Genomic DNA, 11,738 nt, shown 5'->3' with positions numbered 1-11,738 from the left:
GCAACCTGGTCTCCCTGGGGAAGCCCACACACAAACATCCTCCCCTCAAGCAGGGGAGACAGTGAGGAAATACTTCTCACAGAAGACATAATCAAAAACAAACACGAGGAAAAGTGTTTGGAAGAAAAACAGACAGGGCAATCATATTCTCAGAGAGAGAGAAAATGATTTCTCACCGAGAAGTAGAAACAAAATGGTGCTTAAAATGCCAGCTTAAAAGTAGGAAACTGCTGTCAGAAGCTAAAATGGGCAGCTAGATACTGTTCAAGGAGATTAAGATTAAAAGTTAAGGAAATCCCCTTTAAGTTAGAAGTTAGTGGCTATATACGATGAAAGAAGGAATGATTTAAAATCCGGTGTAAATCCAAAAGGCCAACATCCAGAATTTCATTTCAAAAATGGAGAGAAAATGGGAGATGAAAATTACTGATGGAAAGATTGGATCTGGGAGATAAATAGCTCAGTGATACAGGACTTGCCTAGCGTGCATAAGACCCTTGGTTCAATCCCCAGTAACACACACACACACACACACACACACACACACACACACACACACACCACATATTTAATTGTATTTCTCAGAATCACTACACAGTGAAACCCTGTCTCAAAAATAAAAAAAAAAAAAACAAACCCTCTCAGAATTAGATGACAAGGGAACTCAAGTGCACATAACAAAGTTAAGGGGAAAAAAAAGAGGATACCACTGTGAAACATCAGAAAATTATAAAGAGATGGTCTCTAAAACTTCCACAAGTCAGGGTAGAGGAGAGGTGGACATAGTGGGTGTAAACAAAGGAGTGGGAATAGAAATAGCCAGGCTGTGGTGGTGCACACCTTTAATCCCAGCACTCGGGAGGCAGAGGCAGGCCTCTGTGGGTTCGAGGCCAGCCTGGTCTACACAGCAGTTTCCAGGACAGGCTCCAAAACTACAAAGAAACCCTGTCTCAAAAAAAAAAATGTGGCAATAGATATCATATGAAGAATTAATGTCTTAAACATATTAATACAAAAAAATGTTGCATTCTTATACTAACCAGAACACTTTGAAACAGAAATTAAGAAGGGACTGAAAAGATGGCTCGGGGGTAAAGCCCTTGCTGGGCAAGCAGGGGACCTGAGTTGGGATCCCTGGCTCTTCCCTAAAGCCAGAAGAGGTTCACACATCCCTAACCCAGATCTTCTCAGAGAGATGGGAAGAGGGGACATAAGTCCCTAGGCCACCTGCCTGGTATATACAGCAGTGAATGAGAGACCTTGCCTCAAACAATGATGACCAAGATGGCTCTCTGCCCTCTACAAACATGCCATACCACACATGTACCTTACACACACACACACACACACAGAGAGAGAGAGAGAGAGAGAGAGAGAGAGAGAGAGAGAGAGAGAGATTCTTTAAAAATTAAAGAGGACAAAAGGCAATAGATAAATAGAAATAAAAAGATAGAATAGACTAATAGAAACACAGTCTTTGTTCATGGGCCAAAGACAAAAATTTTAAGATGTCAATGCTATGAAAATCAATCTATAGACTCCATGCAATCTCTAGCAAAATCACAATATTATCTTTTTCAGAAACAGAAAAAAAATCATCCTAAATGCCACATGGACTCTCAAAAGATTTTAAACAGCCAGAACAATCTGGGGGGAAAAAATCGGAGCTCTCACACTTGCAGGTTTTATTGCATATTGCAAAACTTTGGCAATCAAAATTGTGTAGTGCTGACAGAATAAAAATAACCAGAAATAAGTAGAGAGAAAATAGAGAGAAATAAGCCCTCGTATGTGTGCGTTCATGTGCTAGTGTGTATCTGTGAACATATATATATATATATATATATATATATATATATATATATATATATACACACATACACATATTATATATATTCAAATGATTTTGACAAGGGTGCCAGAACCACTCAGCAGTCTTTTCAACTCGTGAATATCCACATGCAGAAGATGAAACTGGATTCTCTTATCTTATACAAAATGCAAAATGATCCCAAAATGGGATCAAAGATCAATTAACCATAAGAAAAAAAAAAACCAAAGGGGCTGGAGAGATGACTCAGCAGTTAAGAGCATTGGCTGCTTTTCAGAGGACCTGGGTTCAATCTTCACCACTCAGAACGATCTATAACTCAGTTATAGATGGGACCCAACACCCTCTTCCAGCCTCCAGAGGAACCAGGCACATACATGGTACACAGGTGAAATATCCATACACATAACAACAAAATAAAAGCAAAAAAAAATGAAAACAACATCAAACCCACTTAAAAAACAAAACAAAAAGATAAAACAACAAGTTTCTTCTAAGAATACAAAGGAGAAGGTATTCATAACACTGGGTTTCAAGTGTTTTCTTGGACATGGTTCCAAAATCAGAGGAAGGAAAAAAACTATAAAAATTTTCAATCTCATCAAAGTTACAAGCTTTGGCAGAGTGCAAAGGCAGCACGCGGAAGACAAGGATTTGCAAAGAGTCTATCTGATAATGGATTGATATTCAGAATCCAGGAAGAGCCCCAAACTCAGAAACAAAGAAATCATGCTTAAATAGGAAATTGGCTGAACATTTCTCTAAAGAACATATCCAAATGGCTCGTATGCGTGTGAAATAATGTTCACCATGATTAATTCTTAATAAATACAAATCAAGACACGATGAGTCACCAGTTCATATTCACTAAAATGACAAAGAGAGATGAAGAAAGAGACACACACACTCTTACAGAGAGGGACTGTGGCAACACTCATAGGGCCTGCACAGGTCTAAGCCACACGGGGTCCCAACACTGAGAGGGAGCAGTACACAGGTCCCCATCCCCAACCCAGAAGCCATCTACCATCAATAACTGCTTGCAAAGGAATAAATGGTTTTCTCCGGTAGTCTCACTGGGTACACAAACCACTCTTATGGCCCGGCCCATACCCAGCAGTTGGTGGCCAACACAAAATCAACTTCATAATATTTTTGAAGATTCCGTGTCTTGTCATTTTTTTTGTCTGGGCATTATTTTTGCTATTTTCTTTTTTTCTTGCAGGTATTTCACATGTATGTTAACTTCTCGTGTTCTGTTTTTATGGGATATCTGTATGTATAAACATGTGTGTCTCTGCATCTATATGTGTTTCTTGTACTTCTTCTTTGGCTCTTTTCCTTCTGTTAGTTTGTTTGGTTTGAGCAATTTGGGTTTGTTTGTTTTTATTTTATCTTATTATTTTATCATTTTTATATGTCTGTTTGTATTCTAATGAGAGAGAAAAAGAAAGGATGTGGATTTAGGTAGATGGAAAGCTGGGGAGGAGCTGGGAGATGGAAACCATAGTCAGAATATATTATATGGGAGAAAATCTATTTGCAATAAAAAAAGAGAGAGAAATGGAGAGGGGGGATCAGAGAGAAGGGAAGGGAAGGGAGAGAGGAACCGGGAGGGAAGAAAGAAGGGAGCACAGCACAGTACAGCACAGCACAGCACACGGGGAAGGCAGCCCTGGGAGAGGAGCCACACCGCTCCTTACTGTCCAGTGCCAACGTAGGGTCTACAGGGAAAGGGGAAAGCGTGACCGAGAGCGGGGTGCAGGAGAGGAGCTGGCTGGGTGTGTGTGACTGTGTGCAGTGTGCTCTCACCAGTTCCAGCACACACATGGTTAAACTCGTGAACAAGCCTGGGGAGAGAGAAAACTAGAGTTTCGTTGCAACTCTACTGCACATTTTTAATTATGGGGAGAAGATAAGAAGGCAATCGTCTGATTGCAAGCCTCAGATGTTTGTTAATTTTTAACTGGGAATTAAGAGCTGCTCAAAAGGAGCCCTGTTTCACATGGCTTGGTCCTCACACAAATTAGTGAGCAAAAGCTGTAGAAGGAGAGAGCAATGCTGAAGTCCAGGCCATGATGCAAGGGACTTTTACAGAAGCGAGACTTTTAAAGGATAAAAACCAATCTGGGGCCAGGTGTAGATGTGTACACCTGTAAACCTAGCACTTGGGAAGCTAAGGGGTGTGTGTGTGTGTGTGTGTGTGTGTGTGTGTGTGTGTGTGTCAGTGGGGGTGAGTTGTGAGTTTAAGGCTAATCTGGGCTATACAGTGAAGGGAGGGAGGGAGGAAGGAAAGAGAGAGAGAGAGAGAGAGAGAGAGAGAGAGAGAGAGAGAGAGAAGAAAGAAAAAGAAAGAAAGAAAGAAAGAAAGAAAGAAAGAAAGAAAGAAAGAAAGAAAGAAAGAAAATAAAGTAAAAAGAAACAAGGGATGGAGGGAGGAGGGACAGAGGGACTAAGGGAAAGAGAGAGGGAGGAGGAAGAAAAGAAAGAAAGAAGGAGAAAGAGAGAGAGAGAAAGGAGGGGTAGTGGGAAGCAAGGAGGAAGGAGATAGAAAGGGAAGGAAGGAGAAAGGGGGAGGAATGAAGGAGAATAAGTGGATGGCTTAGACTGCTAATCTCAAAACCTCTTAGAAAACAAGGAAGTCAACTGAAAAGACTCCGACAACTTTCACAAGGTTCCTTGATTGGGAATCTGGTTCCTCTCCCAGTCTGGCAGGGCGGTGTTGCTCATCCTTGCTCAGTGTGTGAAGGGTCAAAGCCTGGGACAGCAGAAACCAGTGTCTCTGTTCAGATGGGAAACTTAAACTATACCAGTCCCCAAAGACCATCCTTTTGCTTGCACTTCCTGAGTGGCCAGTTCCTATCAGATTAGCTAAATATTTACAGAATTGTCACTTTCCCATTATCTCTGGCAGACAAAACAAAGGGCGCAGTTATTTTGTGTGGAAAAGGCTCGCTGACGTTAGACTGTGCTCAGTAAGGGCTGCTCACAGACCGTCAGCTCCATGTGGCCCCCAAGGGTTCCTGCGTTTGAACTCTTGGTCACCAACTGCTGTGCTGTTTTGGGAAAGTGCGGAACCTTTGAAGACCATGGTCTGTCTGGCGGACACAGGCCCTTAGGTCTTCAAGGGCTATAGTTAGACCACACTTCCAGTGTACGTTCTTGCAGGCTCCTGGGCCTGTGGGTTGGGTAGAGTCATTTGCCTTCCCCATCTCAAAACTATGAATCCCAATTGTCTTCCCTCATTTACCTTGTTTCTCTCAAGTATTTTCTCTCAGAAGCAAGCAAAGTAATTATTCCAGAACGCGTTCCCATATCTCAGGGTTGTTGTAAGAATTAAGTGTTATCATCAATTAAGCACCGGTCACAAAGAGAACAGACACCCAGTAAATGGCAGGTTTGGGCCACCACGTTCCATTCCACTGCTCACCTGTTGTCTCCACTGGTGTGTGCATGCATGCATGCATGCGTGTGTGTGTACACGCGCACACACACACACACTCTCTCTCTCTCCCTATCTCTCTCCATTTCACAAATTATCCATTGTTCTCTGCTGTGCACCTGCAGACAAAGAAAGTCTCTTCAGCAGCGGCACTGGAGAGATGACAATGGCTACAAGCGGGCACTGTTCCTCCAGAGGACCAGAGTGCAGTCCAGCACCCAGCTCACAGTCACCCATAACTCCAGCGCACGGCCTCCACTGATGACCTGCACCACTCACATGCGCAAACCCACACGCAGACATGCGTGCACACATATAATACAAAATAAACATAAACATAAAGAAACAACTCAGACGTACACCGGAAGACAATAAAGGACAGTTTTGTTCCCAGAACATGAGCAGGTTCCTGCAAGTGGCAAGGGGATGCTTGTTTTCCTCCCTTGTCCCATACCCATCAGAAGAAGGTGGTTCAGATCTGACTAGGACTACGCTGAGTGACGTGCAGAGCCTGGTGAACTTGTTGATAGCGAGGTCAAGGTTACCCATTAGACCCTTATAAGAAGATGTAGCCTAGCAACACTAACTCCACTGGCCCTGCCCATTCACAGATATTTCCTGTTGCACAGAGGAGCCTTGTCAGGGGCTGGGTGGAGTCGAGATCAAACACAAACGTCTCCACTGTCATAAAAAAAAAAGCCTCCACGCTCAGTCCTAAAGAGTGAGGCCGGATGTCCTGTTCACATCTCAGTACCTGAAGAGGGCAGTTACAAGGCAGCAGGGCTCTGCGGCCCGACTTCGGAAAAACATGCAGTTGCTATAACAAAAGTCACAGCAATGGGGACTTCAACACGATCACTTATTTCTTTCTCACAAGAATTCAAATATAAACAATCCGGAGCAACTGAGCCGCACGCTCCACAGTGTCGGGAACCCGGGTTCCTGGCTGAGCGCGCTGCAGATGCAACCACATAACCCAGACGGCAGGGGTTGGAGAAGGACTAACCTAAACACCTTTGCAGGGTGACACGTCCACTATAAACATCAAAAGGAACCCGCGTTTCTGACAGCCCGAATATGAGCCTTCCACTTTGTCATCATCCAAGATAACTGTCATTGCGACAGCACTGAATATCCACCCAGCCAGAAGAGACCGGGGAAGAGCCAAGGCGTAGCTAGAAAGACGCTCCCACTCTGCCGTTCAGAAGAGCCAGGCTATGGAATCAATAGAGGTGCGTATGGACAGGTAAGCTGTTAAGAAACATCTTTATTTTGTGGACTGTTATTCCCCCATCAAAAAAAAAAATCATGTTATTTGCCACAAAGTGGGTGTAACTGGCAGATATTGTGTTGAGTAAAATGAATCAGGTAAGAGAGGTAGGATACTGTGTGATCTCACGTGTCGCTTGTATGTAGGGAGTCACTGTCCTCCTAATATTGCTCACACGACTAACTGCCTGCAGATGACCGAGTCTCCTCTGCAGACTGCATGTTGGGTCCCCATGGGGTCATTGTTCTGCTCCCAAAGGTTCACATCTTGTCCCCACAGCTGTGTTCTCCCAAAGACTGCTCTCTCCTTTCTTGCTCACAGTAGCTGACAGTCGCTACCCTAGAGGGCGGGGCCACATCGTGATTTTTACAGATTACTTAATCTTTAGATAAATGTTTAGATATTAGAAAGTATGTTTCATGTCACCATCAGTAGAAAGATAAAGATATTCACATGATATGTTTTTTTTTTAAAAAATCTACCTAAATGGTTTTTCTCTCGTTATTCTAAAGGAGCCAAAATGTTTTATAGGAACTTAAAAGCTTTGTAGACATTAGGTACTGTACTATTAGGTTAGTGTAGATGCTGACCACTGGAAGGCTGATAAGGGGAAAGGCAAAGCCAGCTTCAAGACCAAGCAGGGGTCACTTCTTCCACCCCAACAGACAGCACTCTCCCTATGTGTTCTTCCTATGTGTTCTCCCTATGTACCCTCTCTATGTGTTCTCCCTACGTGCCCTCCTTATGTGCCCTCCCTATGTGCCCTCCCTATGTGCTCTCCCTATGTGCCCTCCCTATGTGTTCTCATTATGTGTTCTCCCTATGATGTGCTCTCCCTATGTGTTCTCCCTATACATTCATGACCAGGAGTTTGCAAGGCACTAAACCACAGTTAGGTCAGGAAGAAAAAAAAAACACCCAAAGGAAAGGTCTTTCCCAACTAGATGCCCAGAAAATAAGAGCAAGAATCCTTGATGGGATTGCATGAAATCAAAAGGCTTCCACATATAAAAGGAAACAACAGAGCCAGGAGACATCCTACAGTTTTAGAGGAAAAGCTTTACCACCTATACATTTAGCAAGGGTTTGATATCTAGACTATATACTCAGAAACTAAATGCCAAAATATCAAAAGACCAAGTCATCTGATCAATAAATGGGCAAATGAATTCGACAGCCTTTAAAAGAAGAAATGCAAATAGACAATGAATATATGAAAAGGGGTTCACGATCCTTAGCCATCCGGGAAAGGCAAGTAAAATTTATATGAGGATCCCATCTCACCCAAGTCAGAACAGGGACCATCCAGAAAATAACAACAGAAATACTGGCAAGAATGTAAGGGGAAAGGAGCCCTTATGCAACCACTCTGGAGGTCAGTATGGAGGTCCCTCAAAAAGTAAGTAATATAATGAACACAAATCGGGTCTACTCTCCTAGTTTGACTTCTGTTGCTGTGATAAACACCTTGACCAAAAGCAACTGGGGGTGGGGGCAGGGGTCTTTAGCCTACCTTTGCAGATCACAGTCTGTCACTTTGGGAAGACAGGACAGGAACTCCTGCAGAAGCGGAGGCGGAGCCATGCAGGAGTGCTGCTTACTGGCTTATTCCTAGGCTTACAGTCAATGACATTTCTTTTTTTTTTAAAGCTTGTTTTATTTTAATGACTGATCCACATGAGGCCACAGGCAGCCCACTATGTACAGACTCGAGGGAAGCTCTATTTCTTGGTCTCTTCCTCCTTAGACAGAGTCTTGATGATCTCCTCCTTCTTGGCCTGGAGGCGCTCATCCCGGCGCTTTCTTGCTTCCTTGGTCTTAGACCTGCGAGCCTCAGCCTGGTCAGCCAGGAGCTTCTTGCGGGCCTTGTCTGCCTTCAGCTTGTGGATGTGCTTCATGAGAATCCGCTTGTTTCTGAAGACATTCCCTTTGACCTTCAGGTATGGCTGTAATACATATGGCGGTCAATCTTCTTGGATTCACGATATCTCCTGAGGAGGTGGCGCAGGATCCGCATCCTTCTCCTCCAGGTCACCTTCTCGGGCATTCGGGCATTGGCAGTTCCCTTCCGCTTTCCTATGCCCAGATGCCTGTCCTTCCGTCGAGCCAAAGTGTTTTTCCGGCATCGAGCCCTGGAATGGACAGTCACAGGCTTCCGGATGATCAGCCCATCTTTGATCAGCTTCCGGATCTGCTGACGGGAGTTGGCATTGGCAATTTCATTGGTCTCATTGGGGTCCAACGAGACCTTCTTTTTACCACAGCGCAGGACGCTAGAGGCTAGAGTAGCCTGAGCATACTCATGGCTGTGGACGCAGCAGCGAAAGGCTTAATGCATTTCTTTTTTTGTTGTTTTTTTTTTTTTTTTTTTTTTTTTTTTTTTTTTGTTTTTCAAGACAGGGTTTCCCTGTAGTTTCTAGAGCCTGTCCTGGATTAATGACATTTCTTAAACATCCAAATCTCACCTGCCTAGGGACAACTCTCTGCATCAAATCAGTAATCAAGAAACTGCCCACCGATGTACCCACAGTCTGGTTAAGATAATCCTTCAACTGAGGGTCCCGCTTTCCAGGTGTATGAGGTTGATGGCAAAGATTGGCCAGCATCCCTACCATATGAGCCAGTTAAACCACTCCTGGGAATATAGCTAAAGGAACCTAAGTCAAGACACCACAGAGGTACCTGCACTTCCATGTTTATTGCAGCAATAATCACAGCTTCCAAGCTACAGAATCAGCCTCGATGCTCATTAACTTAATACATAAGGAAAATGTGGAGTGCCCTGTATGAACTCCCAAAAACTAAAAATTAAAAATTTGTGAAATAAGCAAAAAAGAAAAATGCACAGCAGAGTTTTACTCAGCCATGAAGAAAAAGTTAAATTAAGTCATTTGCGGGGAAATGGAGGGAACGAGAGAGCATCATGAGGAATGAAATCAGCCAATGCAGAAAGACAAATACTGCATGGCTTTTCTTCTGTAAGAGAGTAGAGAGAAAACTGGGAAGAGGACACACACCAGTGGAGGATGGGAGAAGGGACAGCTCTGACGGGACGTACAAAAAAAGAACATGGTACGCAGAATGGAAATGCCACAGTGAACCCAGTATTTTGTTCAGAGAATGTTTGCAGATAAAGAATACAACAAAGAAATCTTTTAAAAAGCATCCCACTCTCAGGACCTGAAATAGCATCCCTTACCCCAAATGTGTTCCAACCACTGTTGTCAAGCACATGTAATTTGACAAGAGTAGCTGCCCACACAGCACGGCCAATGCCATAGCCTTCTTTCAAGGGTGAGAGTAACTTCCATCCTTCACGGTGAGCTGTGGGACGCTTTGCCACACATCTGACTAATTCAAAACTGCATTTTGTTCTAAACTGCTTTCCCTTGTTTTTACAGCCCATGTATACTTTAAATCTAATATTTGCTAATACATTTAATTTTAGCTCATAGGCTGATTTATAAAGCACATTCACTCGCTTAGGTAACTATCTCATCCTAGTGTTCCCGGAGCCTGATTTGGGCACCGAAATTCTTGCATCCTTCAGGTCCCAGGCAAACCTGGACATTGGTCAGCTTACAATGATATGTAAATATCACCAAGCTGTACTGAATTTTATGCCTAGATCAACAAGATAAAAATCACTGGGGAAATCATTATCTTGAATAAGGTCTTCGATGGAAACTATTTTGGGTTGTGGTTGTAGTTTTGGGAAGGGTAAGTGGGGATCAATCATACAGTTCGGAAAGATGTGTGTAGCGCTGAATGTGGCCACACAAGGTCCTGTGGCCACACAAGGTCCTGAGACTCCTGTAGCAACTTCAGTATGGTAAAGAGCAGCTGGGAGTCAGTGCTGCGGCTTGGATAGCATTCCCCGAAGGCTCGTGTGGCACAGGCTTGGTCCCCAGATGATCCCACTGAGAGGGAATGGACACTTTAAGACATAGTAGGAGGTCTTTTGCTCCCTGGGGATATGCCGTCAGAGGGAACTGTGGAACCCCAGCCCTTTCTTCTGCTGTTCCGTGGCTATTCTATAAGTAGTTTTCATCCTACCCAGCACTTCAGCGGTGAGATCATTACCGGTGATGTTATTATATGTCAATAGCCGCAAAGCAACGGCATCAATCAGTCGTGGACTGAAGCTGCAAAAGCAGGAGCCAAAATAAATCTGTCTCTCTATAAACGATTCTCTCAGGTGTTTGTTATAGGACAGCAGACCGACGAATGCAGTCAGCACCCATGCCTCTGGGATCCCTGGAATGTCTCTCCCATGAATATTTTAGATAAAACACCAAAGGAGAAAAGGGATTTGGGCAGTGATCTGCACAGGGCACTTAGGAAGAATCTGAGAAACTTGCTTAAAAGGGTATAATTCTGGGCCCTCTACCCAGAATGTCTGGTTTGGGAGCATCTAAGAAACAGTCCTGTTCACAAGGACCCAGGATCATCTTCATGCACGTAGTTGGTGACCCATGCTCGTTAAGGCTCTGGACAGCATGGGAAGCGATAGAAATTGCTCTCCGACAGTAGTCAAGCTGAATCAGCACCTACCCAGAAGGAACAGGAAGCCAGAGTAATTATCTTAGCCAGTGCTCTACTGCTGTGAAGAAACACCACAGCCATGACAACTCTCATAAAAGAAAGCATTTAATTGGGGCTGGCTTACAGTTCAGTAGGTTCAGTCCATTATTATCAAGATGGGAAGCATGACATCATGCAGGCAGACATGGTGCCAGAGAAGTGGCTTGATTGTTCCACATCTGGAGCCACAGGCAGAGGGAGGAGAGAGCCACTGGGCCTGGCTTGGACTTTCGAAACCTCAAACCCCACTCCCAGTGAAACACTTTCTCCGACAAGGCCACGCCTGCTCCAACAAGGCCATGCCTCCTAATCCTTTCAAATAGTACCCTTCCCTAAGCATTCATCTATGAGTTTATGGGGCCATTCTTATTCAAACCGCCACAATTATAAAGCAAGGGACCTTCCTTATGTAAGGGCCTCTTTTAAACCTTAACTACCTAAAGCAAAGTGTATCTGAGCTAACCAAGGCAGTCATGCACTCTCTACATATGCATGCATGCTATGCTAGGCAGCTATCATAGTAATATACATGTAAATTATGCCAAAATGAGCTAAAAGCCATTAAACTGATTAGCATATAACAGACACTGTAAATGTTAGTGCATCTATGA

The 11,738-nt window shown here is 43.9% G+C and overlaps 1 pseudogene; it reads right to left on the bottom strand.

Annotated features, from left to right (window-relative positions):
• Positions 1–8,264: 8,264 nt before the first annotated feature.
• On the bottom strand, positions 8,265–9,822 carry LOC119811629 (annotated as a pseudogene).
• Positions 9,823–11,738: the final 1,916 nt, after the last annotated feature.

The sequence above is a fragment of the Arvicola amphibius genome, chromosome 4, assembly GCF_903992535.2.
Source record: "Arvicola amphibius chromosome 4, mArvAmp1.2, whole genome shotgun sequence".
Lineage (NCBI taxonomy): Eukaryota > Metazoa > Chordata > Mammalia > Rodentia > Cricetidae > Arvicola > Arvicola amphibius.
Note: the sequence above shows the minus strand (reverse complement) of the source record. Positions and strands in the feature narration are given on the sequence as shown.